Source organism: Leuciscus leuciscus, assembly GCF_965113295.1.
Source record: "Leuciscus leuciscus genome assembly, chromosome: 2".
In the NCBI taxonomy this organism is placed as follows: Eukaryota; Metazoa; Chordata; class Actinopteri; order Cypriniformes; family Leuciscidae; genus Leuciscus; species Leuciscus leuciscus.
The window spans coordinates 41,861,354-41,876,448 of NC_138726.1; the positions used below are offsets into that span (position 1 = coordinate 41,861,354).

Here is a 15,095-nt window from a genome sequence, read left to right on the forward strand (position 1 = left end):
CACTGGTTGCACTGTTCTTTTTTTTGTAGGAGATGGGGTGGAGGAGTAGCGTTTTGAAAAGCTGTTTGGGGATCAAATTACTTTTTGTAATTCCATCTGGTGTTGTTAGTGGTGCAGAAATGAGCACTTTTCCTTTAAATGCATCACCTCAATTCAGTAGAACACCAAACCCCTGTACAGAAAATCAGCCCATGTTGTGAACAACACAAAATTCCTGTCTGATCGGGCGTAACTTCTCATTTGCATATGCGCAGCACAGTCTTCTGCATTCTATGTTTGCAAGCATATAGATCCACAAGCACTGACTAGACCAGCCCACCGGTGGCTCTAGAGAGCCCGGGACATCATAACACTCTAGAGAATGCTCTTCCATTTTTAGACATTTAACAGGATCACATGCTACATTCAGGTTAGCAGACTGACTGAAGTCTGATTACTCACTCAAGTTCTTACAGTAATGAAACGCACACATGCAGCCATTCAATTAACACAACCTTTTATTTCCACTGCCTCATATCAGCAAGACTCGGCAGCTATATTCTCCCATAGAGTCATACACTTATAGACACACTTCTAGAGGTGACTCATGTCTGTCACCAGTGTTACTATAGTAACTGTGGGCTACTGAAATATGATTACGGCACTAAATTCCACCCTACACAAAGTTAGTGTTAACTCCTCAAATAGTATATAAATGTGCATAAAACTGATTACTTTGAGAGATTTCAATTAACTTAAACCTATAAAAAAGAAATTACCAATCATCGCATTAGTACCTTTGCACAACAGTGTCCGTTTAGTATTATTTGTATAGTAGTACAGTATTTATTAATATTTTTTAATTCGCTTTTTTATATTTTCAGTTCTCGGTTTAATGTTTGTTGAAGTTTGTCATTTTTCTATACATTTCTATTCAGCTTTAATAATTTTTTACTACTGACTAATTTTAGTAACTTATTTTTAATTTTCTAGTTATTACTAGTAGTAATTAAGTTTAAATTTTTTATCTAATATTTATTCATTTATTATTTATTTAAAGGTATAGCAGAGGATGTTTTACTTCCTGGTGGGTAGTCTAAACTAGTGGTCCTCCTAATTGTCAATCATTCTGGTGAATCAATCAAACTTTTCAAAAAGTGGAGAGGGCGGGTCTTATCTAAAATTTGGAAAGATCCTCCGCTATACCTTTAAGTTTGCAAAAACGATTTAGTTTTAGGTTCAGTAAACAGGAAAGCTTGTGTTGTGAAGCAGTGCTGTTATTTTCTCTCCACCAAATGTTTTGGCCAATCAAACTTACAAACTATATTAAATTATAAAGTGACAGAAACCACTTCAGTTTGAAAAGAAATTAGTGGTTGAGTCAGTGTTTCACCCAAAGTATTGATTGCTTTTAGTTTAAATGTGAATAACTATAGTGGGTGATGCACATTTTAATAATGCTAATGCATAATGATATCCAATAAAAATAAATAAATATTTTTGGTTTTGTGTTGATGAAGGGGTACCTGAACCCTACTAATGGGGTCTTTTCTACAGCAATGAAAGACAATTAAAAGCAGCACAACCAGGGGGAAAATATTTTGAAACAGGTACAGAGAGCTTGGTCTTACCGTAAATTTGAGGCGTATGCAACTCTAAAGCACTGCAGATCTATGGAGACAGTAAGAAAGAAAGACTGATGGTCAGTCAAGCAATTAGAGGGCATACAACTTTAAAAATGCTAATCAAAAAGACATTTCAAATGAAACCACAGTAATGGATATTGAATTGGACCTGAGAAGGTTTATCCACAATCTAGCTTTAAAGATCTTATTCCATCACAAAGTTTACCAGTTTATCAATGACAGATTATTCAGTCAAAATGTTATTCCCATTAGCCATGTTAGGTGGAAGACATAACAGATGGGCCAGTTCGGAAAGAAAAAAGCAGCTAATTTAAGATGGAAATCCTACCAGTGATGGTGTGTGTGTTATAGCCTCATGAGGGATGAGTTAAAGCCGCAGTAATTAACCCAGGTCTATCTACTAATGATCTCATGACTGCAGAGCTGACTCAAGGCCAGAAGCCTCTAAACACACTTAAAAGACAAGAGCTCATACTAAACTCCCAAATTACCAAATTAGCTTATTAACTAAAAGGTGACATTAAAGGAGTAAGTAAATCAAGTTAGAGCATATAACAGCATTTTAACACATATCTCGACTACAACATCTAACATTAGCAAAAATAACATTAACAGCTTCAGGGGAAACAATATCAAGAATCAGACAATAAGGTCTTCTAAATCTGAAGACAGTAGCATATGAAATTACTGTATGACGTTGTCTATAAGTCATCAACCACTATACACACTTCACCACTGGTGTGACTAGCCCAGATAGCAGACGAGCTTTTAATACTGTGAAGCTGCTTTGATACAATCTGTATTGTGAAAAGCGCTATACAAATAAACTTGACTTGACTTGACTTGACGAGGGTCATAGAGCTGCTGCTGTATTGAGTTGCATTGTGTGTGTGGTAAGTGACCTCAGTGAGTGGTAGAAACATCTGCATAGCAGCTGTTGCCATTCGACCACTACAGAGGTCAACAAGAGTCCAGTACAGATCATTAAATACACTGATTAATCATGGCAAACTCACACATTTCAAAAAATAAATAAATAAATTCCTGGGTTGTTTCATCCCAATGTTTGGGTCAAATACGGACAAACAAAATTTTTTTATTCAATCTTAAACCCAACAGTTGGGTTTGTCCATATTTGACCAAAACATAGGTTGAAGCAATACAGCTTTTTTTTAGAGAGTAGGCTACATTCTCCTCACGTCCGAATATGCCTACTTCCCTAATATATATAGTATGTGAAAAACAGCATGCCAAGGGTGTAGTATGTCAGAATACACCGTATTTGAAAAACAATAGGCAAAAAGTGACAACCTGTCACTCAAATGAGATCACAGCAATAGCAAAGCACAACAATCCAAATATCCAATAAATTCTGGATGCACAAAATCAAGTCCTAAAATGTTTTCGTTTGAGAAGTCGTTTCACTCGGATATGCGTCACAATAGGTAAGAAATGACTATCCATTTCGTAGGAAAATGGAATGGGAGAATTTCATAGAAAATTGCCAGAACATTCTTCAACAACTCTCCTTTGTGTTTCATGGAAAAAAGTCATAGAGGTTTGGAACAACAAGGGTGCATGACACAATTTAATTCTTTTTAGTGAACTATTCCTTTAAATCTATACAGACTAATGAGCACTTTATCATTTATACAAAGCTGGAAATCTAATAACTTCTCAAATAAATTTTGAGTCACAAAAAGTAGATAATAAATAACCACCACAGCACCATAATAAATACTGAAAAAGTACAATAGCCATTTTAATTAAATCACAATTACAAATATTCAGATGTTCCTTTTGCTGCCAAGAGCACTACGGAAAATAAGGGACAAGTTGGAGAGATGGATAGAGAAAAAAAACGAGTGACTGGTAAAGCATGATGATCGAGAAGGCCTGTCTGATGAACAGCAGACATGGCCATCACTGGCATGACTTGCATGTGTAGGCGGTGAAGTTCACATGACCATGATGGCAACAGTGTGTCAGACAGCTTCCCAATGACTCACATTCACTGAAAGACAGAATGAACAACCCCCTGTACATGCAGCATGTTCAAACAGGACAACAGATTGATTCCAAGTAAAATTCAGTCCATGCACAACCTACATTAAAGCAGAGACTATTTACAGTATATATTTTAGATTCAATAATACAGAAATTGGTCATTAAAGGAATGAGAAATCAAATTGTCCCTATCTTTCGAGATAAGAGTTCAATGTACTCTGAAAACATACTGCAAATTTCAGAAATTAAAACTTCTATATGAACGACAACAAACCTCATTGGATCTTGTGCTTCAAGCAAGTATGGTTGAGCTTTTCACCATTTTTGATGTACTCCATGTATGTGCGCTGAACAATGTTTATATGCGAATAAAATCCTAAATTAAATCTGTGCATAAAGTGTGTCTCTTCAGAAGACTTGGATCAAAGAGCTTGAGTCATATGGATTGCGCTTAGAATTTATAAACTCTTTGAAAATCCATTACACTAAAAATGTTACGCTTCAATGGAGGGAGAGATCTCTCCGATTTCCAAACTGGGCTACGTGAGGTGACGGGGGGGTATGCGAACAAAATGCTGAGTTTCGCCTTTCATTTAATTCTACCCCACTATAAAATATCATTCAAACCGAGCAAGTATTTCTAACAGGCACAAGGCCCCAGTGTAAAAACAGGAAAAGTGGGGTTTTAGCACTTACTAGCATGAAAAACAAATATAGACACACTATAGAGATCCATTTAAGACTCAAACTTGCTTTGATACTATAAAACAGTGTAAGTTCGCTTTTTAAGTTGATAATATATTATACGAGTGTAATGCAATTTTTCCCCAAATATCCACACGATTGCAAACGTGACATTAATTTAACAGTTAAACAAACAAAATTGTAATAAGTGATGTACATAGAGTATTGTTTGCTCTATTTTGCAATTAAATAATAGTGTAGGAGCCATGTAACGGAAAAGTAATGTGACCAATGCTAAAAGGGGAGTGTCATTTATTAAGTGGGGTTAAGACACCTGTTATGTGTTAAAGCTGATTTATACTTCGGAGTTGGACCAACGCCATAGTCTCTGTGTTGTAGTCTAGGCATCGGATTTCATTTATACTTCTGCGTCACTGTCCGTGTTGACGTGCAATTACACATGCAGAGGGATCATGTGAAACCCGAGGGAGGGGTTCTAGCAGACCAATCACAGCGCTTGCGGCCCGCGTATAATTGACGCGTTGTTATATTTTTGGAGAGGTGCACACGTGTTGCTACGCGTGCTACACACAGCCTACGAAGTAGCTACGGCGTGAGTTCAGCACAGAAGTATAAATTGGGCTTTAGTATGGAGGAATGGCTGTGAGGGCTGAAACACATTTTGTGTCTCCAAACAACACACAGCAGTGTTTGGTCAGTGAATGAATCTGGGGCTTTGAACGAATTGGGAGAGTCAATGATTCAATGAACCATTCAAAAATACAGCCACTTACTTAGTTAATGAAAGGATGAATGAATGACTCAATGACTCACTCATTAAGACGGCGACTTGCCACCACCTACTGCCGGTTTTAGTTTAATATTTTAAAGAATCACTTCGCTTTGACCATCATTTCATATTTCTCTATTGAACATTTTTTATTTAAAACTGTTTCATAACATTATTTATGCCATTGTAATTGCATTCATGCTACATCTGAGCAAGATCAAACAGTGTACATACATCTAGATGCAGCTTGTACCACTGCAGTGCAAAGACGGCTTCTGTTGATAATTTTTCATTTGATTGAAATTACGGATTTTGTTTAATTTATTGCTTTATTTAATATATGAATAGTTATATTAATGGAATTTAAAGAATTTGACACATGGGTACATTTAATACGGTTAGAAAAACTTTGCTTTAATTAAAGGTTTTAAAAAAAATGCACCTGAAAATCAATTTGATGTGGGCAAACATAGTCCCTTAACAGAAAAGGTGTGACTTCAGGCTAAGTGGAAGAGTGGAAGAGGAAGAGGGTACATAAAGGATGTTAAATGCCACTCTAAAAAGTTGGGGAACCACTCCATTAACAGTATCTTCATTTGTAGAATATGAACAAAAGTCTTATGGGTTTTGGAATGACATACATTTTCATTTTTGGGACAACTATCCATTTAAGTTCAAAACATCATTTAAGGAAACTGAGCAACAAAATGAGCTAATTCTGAAATCCTTGGGTTTCTGGCCAAATGTAAAGTCTGTGTTTTCACAGACCGGTTAGCTGTTAGCAAGCCTGGCCCTTAAAGACAAGCAACATTCCTGCTGGATCAGCAAAACTCAATATGCTTCCAGGCTAGATTAACTCACAGCAGGAATATAGAGTCTAGCCTGGGCACAGGGGTGTACGAATGATTTTAAATATAGGAGGGCACATTAAACCATCATTCCAAAAAGGGGGCAGGCAAATGTAGAAATTTCTATTGCACTGGCAGCCAGCTCATGTTGTGGATCATGGGATTGACATGGCTTTACACAGCTGGAACAGCTACATGGTGTGACATCTGTTTAACACAATTAAATTGGTGTGATTAAAAAAAGAACCCTGCACAGACATACACTGATTTTATTTCCTGAACACTCCGTCTGTCTTCCATCAGTAAGCCAAGATGGGATGCTTAAACAAACTATATTTTGATGGACCTACAGAACCAAAGTTTACACTTTAAGGAAATGAACCTAACAATGGTGTACTTATAGTTTGCTGCACACTGAGATGGGACACACTTCTATATACGTGCACAGATATTACACACACACACACACTCACTCATTCATATGTACACTGATATAACACCTCATCATTCAAATAGAGATCATTTCCATTCAATAGTTCCAAAGCAAGTCCGATCATTCCAGAAATGGAGCAAAAATAATGCCTCCAACATATTTTGCAAACAGTAACAGCAAAACCGTTTTCAAATGGAAATAGACTTCAGTCAACCCCAATAACATCTGCAAAAGCATCTCCTGCTGCAGCCGAGCAGCCAATCAGCAGCCTCCTGCTAGTCATTAGCTGGTTTAATGACTGTATTTTCACTGACAATAGAGCTCGTTTAACACGACTGGGGCAACATTTTACATGCTGCACACTTTCATAAAGCAGCTAGCTATTCCGGTGAAAAACGAGCAGCGCTAGACAGCTTAATCTGAACTGTCACTGAGATTGTGGGGATTAGCAACTAAAACCACTGCCAGTGCCAGCTAATGAGGCTATTACTCATTTTGTATGTACCAACACAAAAAAATTGAAGTTTTAAGTCTGTTCTCAAATAGAGTATAAGTACAGCCACTAGAGTATCATCTGCAAACTTTAACAAATGACTTATACACTGCCAGGAAGAACCACAGTTGGAATACCGCCCACAAGTAAGGTACGGATCATATGATTTTCTGAGCCACAACTATGACCTCAGAGCAAACAGCTGTAACAGATCACACAGATCTGGTAATGGACATTATGTCCTGTGCTACGAGATGCACCTCAGAGGATTACACCACGTAGCCTTCCAGTAAACATGCCAGTCAGGAGCTTAAATAGCCTGTCCTAGTCTGTTGTATCCATTTATTTCAGCATTAGGGAACTCTGATGGCATACCACACAAATAAAAGGCTATTTTCGAGCATTTGATTAACGCAGAGCTCTCCGCATGTAATCGAATCCAGCTGGAGTTCTCATGACACCCTTTCCAAAAAGTGATCCACATTGAGAGGGGGATAAAGTATAGGGGGGAGGTAACAGTCATGGATGACACCCAGGTTTGGCTTTTCCTCTCAGTGTGGCTATACAACACTAGACATTGGCTGAAATCCCACTGGTGTTGTTCTCACCCATAAACACAACAAATCTCCTTATATAGATCTACGGGACATGTAGGAAGTAACATCTGGCTCCAAATCCCTCATAGTCTTCAACATGATCTTGTCCTAATGGGCAGTAATGTGTGTAAACAAAGTGTATTTTTAGGAACCTGTATTTGCGCAGAACTTCAAAAATGTCACATCTTTTATTGTTACGGTTTTCCATTTGGACTTAAAATGACTTAAACAGAATATGTAAAAAAACAAATATATACTTCTTTTTTTTATGATTTACCAATCCCTGACCTTTGATAAAGGCATACATTCAAAATCCATAATTTAGACAGATGCTGTCAACACATAGCCCTGTGAAGGTTAAACGGATGGTCGACAAATATTAGCATCTCTACGTCAAGCCAAATTCCAACTTTAGAAGGACAGAGGGGGCCAAGAAGGTAGTAAACTGAGATTGAGAGTGATAGACAGAAAGAGAGACAGATAAAATTGGACACAGACTAAGAGACACCACCCGACTCATCTTCATGCAATGAAACACTGAGTGCTTTAAATGCTGAAACTTCAATGTTTTTTTCTACGTTGTTGAAATATGACATTTATCTGCATGTACAAATAAGTGTCAAACACATCACACATTTTCCAACAACACATTGTGGGTAGAAACACTCTTACAAAATAATATCAACATACTCCTATGCAGTAAATAAGATTTAAAAAGGTCATGACAAATCACAAAAACACAATTATCTGAAAATACTAACTCTAATAATACCCAAATGGTCTTGAGATGTTCACTCTATAGATCCATCTGTCATTTAGGACCAGCAGGGTCCATTTAAAGAACTGTGTTGCCAAGCTATATATATAGCTATATAAATGTAACTTAACTTGCATGTTTATAATACTTGAGTTGACGGTGTACCTAAATAACCCAAGTGAGTGAAGATAGATCATTTCTGCAAGTTCAGTTTACAAAGTTACATCACGTGATTCTTCACAACTTCTATAAACTCTGTGCATGTTACTATACGTATATGCTTTAGGTCCCTAGACTCTTTGTGAAATATGCAGCCTTTCTTGTTACAGATGTTTAAATGTCACACACATAAAAAACACCAAAAGACAAAGTTACAGCTCCCATAGCGGGATGTACCAATGTTGAAATTCTGGCCAATATGATAGCTGACATTTAGGATTTTTTTCTTTTGTGGATTAAAATATTTTTTATTATTTTGAAAGTCAATTAGGTCCAAACAACACTGGACCCCACCGACTTTCATTGTGTAAAAAAAAGCCACAGGATTTTTTTCTCTACATATGTTTATCTATATTTAATATCTTTATTCATATCTTTTATGTTCCAGCAAAGAAAGTAATAGTAAGTAATGATAAAATAATTTGTATTTTGTATGGTAAACTGTCCCTATAAGATTGTGCTAGTGGATGGCAAAAGTATAATCAATATCTTAAAATAAAAACAATTATTCTAAATTATCTTTCAAATCCATTGTCTTATCTTAAAATAGAGGAATCAATTATTTTTCCAAAATAGCTGAAATAAACAAACAGACAAACAAACAAACAAAAAAATAACCAATTACTATTAAGTAATAATACATTTATGTATAGAGATTTATTTATATACATAGTTGAGAAGGGTTTTCTGAGCCAGTCTATAGCTGGCTGGGTGGCGTAGATATCTGGCATTCCCAGATTCCCTGAATTGTAGAGCTGACACAGACTAGACTATATTGTGTATACAATATATATATTATATATACATATATTGTATACACAATATAGTCCAGTCTGTGTCAGCTCTACAATACAGGGAATCTGGGAATGCCAGATATCTACGCCACCCAGCCAGCTATAGACTGGCTCAGAAAACCCTTCTCGACTCTCTGATTTCATGTAACCATATTGAGCCTCATGTCGGAGGGCAAAGAATACCCCGAAATTCCTAAAAATACCCTGACAGGAAAAGCACCATTCAAAGTGATGGGATGCATGCAATGTTTTAGCTTCGGAACTACTCATTCAAATGAGCACCTGAGACATGTTCTTTACCTAACACATTGTCCAACAATCCATCAGACCACTGTATTTTTCTTTCAGCACCTTTCTTAGCTCACTCATCTACTGCTCCAGTGGAATGTGTTCAAATTAGAGCAGCTTGCTTGAACCCTCATAGCAGTTTGGATGGTAATTGTATCTGCCCATTCTGGCAACCAACTCTTAGTGAGCACAAAAGATCACGATGAGCCAGTTAACCATTCTGCTGAAGGGGAGGCAGCAATAGCAGAAGTTCCTAATATAACAGACTGACCTGTCCTGGATCCTTTTTCGGCACAGAGAATGTGGGGGTAGAAACAGCCTCAGGCCCCCAGAGTCAAACTAAACTCCAAGGCTCCAATAGGTGTCCTGTGTCTGCCTGTATGGAGCCGGACATTTTGTTGGGTAAACACTTTCACACAATTAAAATATGCATGTTATTCACCATGTATGTTCCAAGTTATGCTCACCAAGACTGCATTTAATCAAAATCAAAGTAAAAACAGTAATTTTATGAAACATTATTACAATTTATAATAACAGTTTTTCAACAATTTTAAATATATTTTAAAATGTAATTATTCCTGTGACAGCAAATCTGAATTTACAGCATCATTACTCCAGTTTTCAGTGTCACCTTCAGAAATCATTATAATAAGCTGATTTACTCCATAAAAAACATTTATTATTATTATCAATGTTTTTTTTTTTTTTAATGGCTAGTGGCTAATATATTGGCTAATATATTTAGATTTTTTCTGGGAATGACATGAGGGTGAGTAAGTAACAGAATTTTCATTTTCAGGAATAGCTTTCTCATAAAAGCTGACTAGATCTATGAACACAAATCTGAGCTAGACAAAATGTCTATTGTAATCGGTTCTCATGACAGGTAACAATAACAGGTAACTTAATTAGAGGGTTTTATAATAAACCTAAAGCTTTACCAAAACTTCTGAAGCCAGAATAAACAACCAGGCATTTTCATTCAAGATGAAGGTGCCGAAAGAAGTGAGTGGCAAAATAAGGAAAGTAGAGTTCAAAAAAAGAGAATGATGACAGTGTAGTGTGTGGAGGTGTAGTGTTTTATCAGTTTCTATTGGCAGTCGTGCTCAGAACTCACTGGAGCAAAAGGATGTGACACCCGCATACCCAACGACACCCCTGCTAATTATAACGGCTGCATTTGAGGAGAAGTTTCAGTCAGACTGCCACCTCAACTTTGTGTGTGAATACAAATTCTTCAAGAATAGTTTTGTTACTCACTCACATGTTGTTCCAAACCACTTTATTCCTTCTATGAACACAAAAATAGTTGATCAGAATGTTCAAACACTTTTTAAAACCATTGCAGAGGGGTGGATTTTCAGTGGAATGGGACGTAAATTTACAAACTTACACTCTATCCACAAATCTTGTCATTTTATAGTGATTTTTTAACACATATGGAGCTTGATGACAGCAGCTGCTCATTCACGTTGTGTGAACATTTTACTAAGCTTCTCATTTTGTGTTCAATGTAAGAAAGACAATCATACAAGTTTGGAATGACATGAGGGCTTGTAAAAGATCTAAGTTGTCTGATAATGTGGAATGTCAGAATGACAGGAATTTTAACATTTGTAAAAACCTCTATACTGACTCAAAAACAGTTTCTAGTGGTTCTCTGGAATGTAGAATGAAAAATGCAACACTTGTCCAAGGTAAAACTAGATTTGGGCAGAACATGGCAGGTGTTCAGAGGCTCATTTGAATGCCCTCACATAGGCCTACATCCGTTTGCTACAATTCCTGTTACATTAAATAAACAAAAATGCCCTTCAAAATACCAAGATTGCCGGTGGTCCAAAGGCATACAGTAGCCTATATAGTGAAATGTGCTAAATAAATACACTACTGTTTAAAAGTTTGGGGTCAGTAAGATTGAGAATTAAGAATTAACACTTTTATCGAGGATGAGTTAACACTGATCACAAGAATCCTGAAAAAATAATTGTGGTTTCAACTGTTTTCAACATTGATAATAATAAGTAATGTTTCTAGAGCACCAAAGCAGCATATTAGAATGATTTCTGAAGGATCGTGTCACTGAAGACTGAGTAATGACTCAGCTTTGCCAACACAGTAATAAAATACATTTTAAAATGTATAAAAAATCAAAAACAGTTATTTTAAATTGTAATAATAATAATGATGATAATATTTCTCAATATTACAGTTCTACTGTACTTTTATTAAAGAAACTTCTTTGTAAAAGATTTTTTAAATAATCTTACTGATCCCACACTTTTAACGATAGTGTAAGTGATGACAATAAGTGGCAAATTAGCGATGAAAACTATTTTTCTAAACAAGCACATTCATAACCTATGCTGGCTGACATATAGCTGGGTCAACATCAATATAATGAAGGGTATGATTAGCAGACAGACCTCATTTCTCATGCAATATTGTTCATAGTAGCAGCAGGCTTATCTGAACCATAAGTGCCTGGCAAAATAAACAAAAATGACATTATGTGATAAGTGACCATTCATAATTCAAAGAAAAGAAAACAAATAAATGGACTGTTTGAGGTTCTATTATAAGATGGCACATTTTACTCATTGGTCCCATATGACATATGCCTAATTCTCCCTAAAGAAACCAACTGATCCATGGCATAAGGGAACCCTTTTCTTTATTTACAGTCACGTTCAACATGGTGTGTATAAAATTAACGTTTACACTCAGCTGACTCTGGCCTTCCATTTAAATGGTATTTTAAAAGAGAATATGTGGGACATTGTTGGAGTGAAGAAAGCGACAAGTGATGAGTCGCTAGCACAAGTCAATGAGCCTGTCACCTATACAGTGTACACTCAAGCTAAATAACAGGAACCTTGCCAATGAGGTATGACCCATGGGCAAGCTACCAATAAAAGTGACAGTGGTGATAAAAAGCAGCATGCAGTTTATCAAAGGGACAGCAGACAGTACTCTGCTAGATGCCTTTTCCTAAGCTACTGGATTCATCAGCATCAGCAGTCCATCACCACATACACAGTAAGCAGACCTGTCTGTCTCCTTCAGGTCATTGAATACTGCAAGATGAACTTAAGACTTTAAAAGCAAAGTAGGTCTACAATGCTGATAAAAGGTAAAAACAAAAATAAAACCCACAGTCTTGCAATTCCATGCGTCTCAAAAAGAGATTACAAGCTCTTAGAAGGAGAGAGAGAGGAGGATGAGTTACACTGACTCATAAAAGTGCTTAAAAACCTTAGGAATGTGCTGGATACACGAGTCCTGCTCATGATGTAAGAGAAACCGTCTTTACCGGACTGTCACTAAAAAAGCACTATTGGAAAAAGTTAGTTCTTGACCCCGACAATGACAAACAAGATGAAGCTGAAGAGAAGTGCCTAAGCAAAAAGAACAATGTACTTGCATACCTTCATATAGTAACAAAACAGATGATTAACCTATGCAAAGCAACTCTCATTTAGCATACTTTGAAAAACCATGCCAATAAAAAAGTTCACGAAAAAGAAAGATACTCATCTTTGTATGGCATCTCCTTTCATACGTTTTTTTTTTCTCTTCAGTTTTTAAAATGACAAGAAAATATGACAAAGAATAAAAGTACAAAAGTAGCATAATGTTGGGACACGTTGTACGACTATATGTCAGATATGACTATGTTGTCAGAATGGGAACCTGACAATAAATAGCGTAATAATAGGAATTTCAGCTATATTAACATTAAAAACACCTCATGAAATAGATAATATACAATATTAGGTGTATATGTTTCAGCCACAAAAAAACGTAATGGTCTAAAATTGCTAAATATAACAACAGCGTTGAACAAGGTGTTGTAAGCCAACATGCAAAACTAATGCTAGAGATGACATATTTGTGTAATCAAAACCTGAGATAACCTTGTCCTGGGTCTCCCCTACTACTTGATTATGTTCTCAAAACCAATAAACATATGTTTGCTAAACTTGTTGTAGTGAACAGCCTATGCAATTCGGCAAATAACAGTTAATTAGATAAAAAGCAGAGTGAGTAATGTAATGAAAACCAAACAATACATCTTTAAAGAACAATGGCGAATCCACAAGTATAAATTTGCAAACGTCTGAGGGGATGTTTAAATGTGATGACACAGAGGGGTGTGGCGTCAGCATGGGCTGCATGTGTCTGGACAACCACAAAAGCATTTCATCCCACTGCTAAGGCTGGATTGGTGTAGTTAAGAGTGTTTAAATCATTTTAACAATGTCAGAGTATTGACATTTGCGGAAAGGGTTAGTAACGCGGATTGAGAGAGAGTCTGGAAGTAATAGCTAGGCTACTTTTGAATTAGGAATCAGTCCTCGAGCATGCTTACTGTTTTGATATAACCACAGTGTAAATTAATTCTTCTAAAGAAGGTAACTTCTGCCCTGATAAAGCAGGTAAAATTGGCTATTAAATTCTACTAAAAAAACGACCACTATTTTAATCTGAAATGAACTATTAAAGTAAACTTTGATCAAACACATTATGTGCTGAATATGACGGTAGGTGTCTATAGTTGCAATCCACAAAAGTTAAGCATTATATATTTAGAAAAAACATGCAAGTCTCGCCAAGTTTGAAATAAAAAAGATCATTTCTTATATTACAGCCGTTTTGATTCATCCATAGTCTCCCTCCGTCTCGTGAAAGCACGAGCAAACATTTGCCTCAATGCAAATATCAATCATCATCACTCTTCTGTATTAATGAGACAAACGTTTACTTTAAGTAACCTAGTTAAACTTACCAATTACAATGCAGATACCCACAATGTTCCCATCGATTAATGTGCGCATGAATTAATTCTCCTCATTAGCAACTGGTGAAGCATGTGTATCATGTCAGATGAGATAAGGACTCTAAGCACGTCTCTTTCCAGCACACACTGCTTATTTCCACGCACCTCCAAATCCCAATCCATTCAACACTGCATGTGAGATCAGTCTTGCCGTATTAATACATAACGCACAGCGATCGCGGATCTTTCTGTGCACAATCCGCCGCACACTGAAATCTGAGCACACTGGGTCTTACCGGTGAGTTTGTTTACCGCAGTTTCATTGCAAGCTCTCAGCCGCTCGATGCAGAGTAAACTACGGTCTTGTCCTGCCTCTTTGGAGTAAATCCCTTTTCGATTTACGGAATTTACCGAGCCCAGCCGAGGTGGGAATAGAGGAAATGCGTCATGCAGACCGGAATTAAGGGGAATGTAGTCCTGATTTGTAGTCGGCCTTCTTTTGCGCTTTAGTAGGCTGTTTTTTATGGTAAATTATTATTACATAATAATATTTTGATATATAATATTAATTCAATATATAGGTGGGATATAAACTACCAACCAATAAACATAAACTACCAACCAATATTGATATAATAGTTATATAGTCTAATAAATAATAATATTACACACACACACAAACAAGCCTGGCAAAAATAGCCATCATAGTCTCGCCAGTTTATTTCTTGATAACCCTAATATTATTATTTAACCCTAGAATGCACAAATGTATAAACAA

General features: G+C 36.4%; 1 protein-coding gene across 2 annotated transcripts in view; it reads right to left on the reverse strand.

Annotated features, from left to right (window-relative positions):
- The window catches only part of tln2a (talin 2a), a 56,342-nt gene extending 41,655 nt beyond the window's left edge, over positions 1-14,687 (reverse strand). For both annotated transcript variants that reach the window (XM_082162626.1, XM_082162625.1), the window contains exons 1-2: positions 14,327-14,687; positions 1,611-1,650 (exon numbers count right to left, since the gene is read on the reverse strand). The gene's annotated coding sequence lies outside the window, so the exon portion shown is untranslated. The remainder of the gene's footprint in view (positions 1-1,610; positions 1,651-14,326) is intronic.
- Positions 14,688-15,095: the final 408 nt, after the last annotated feature.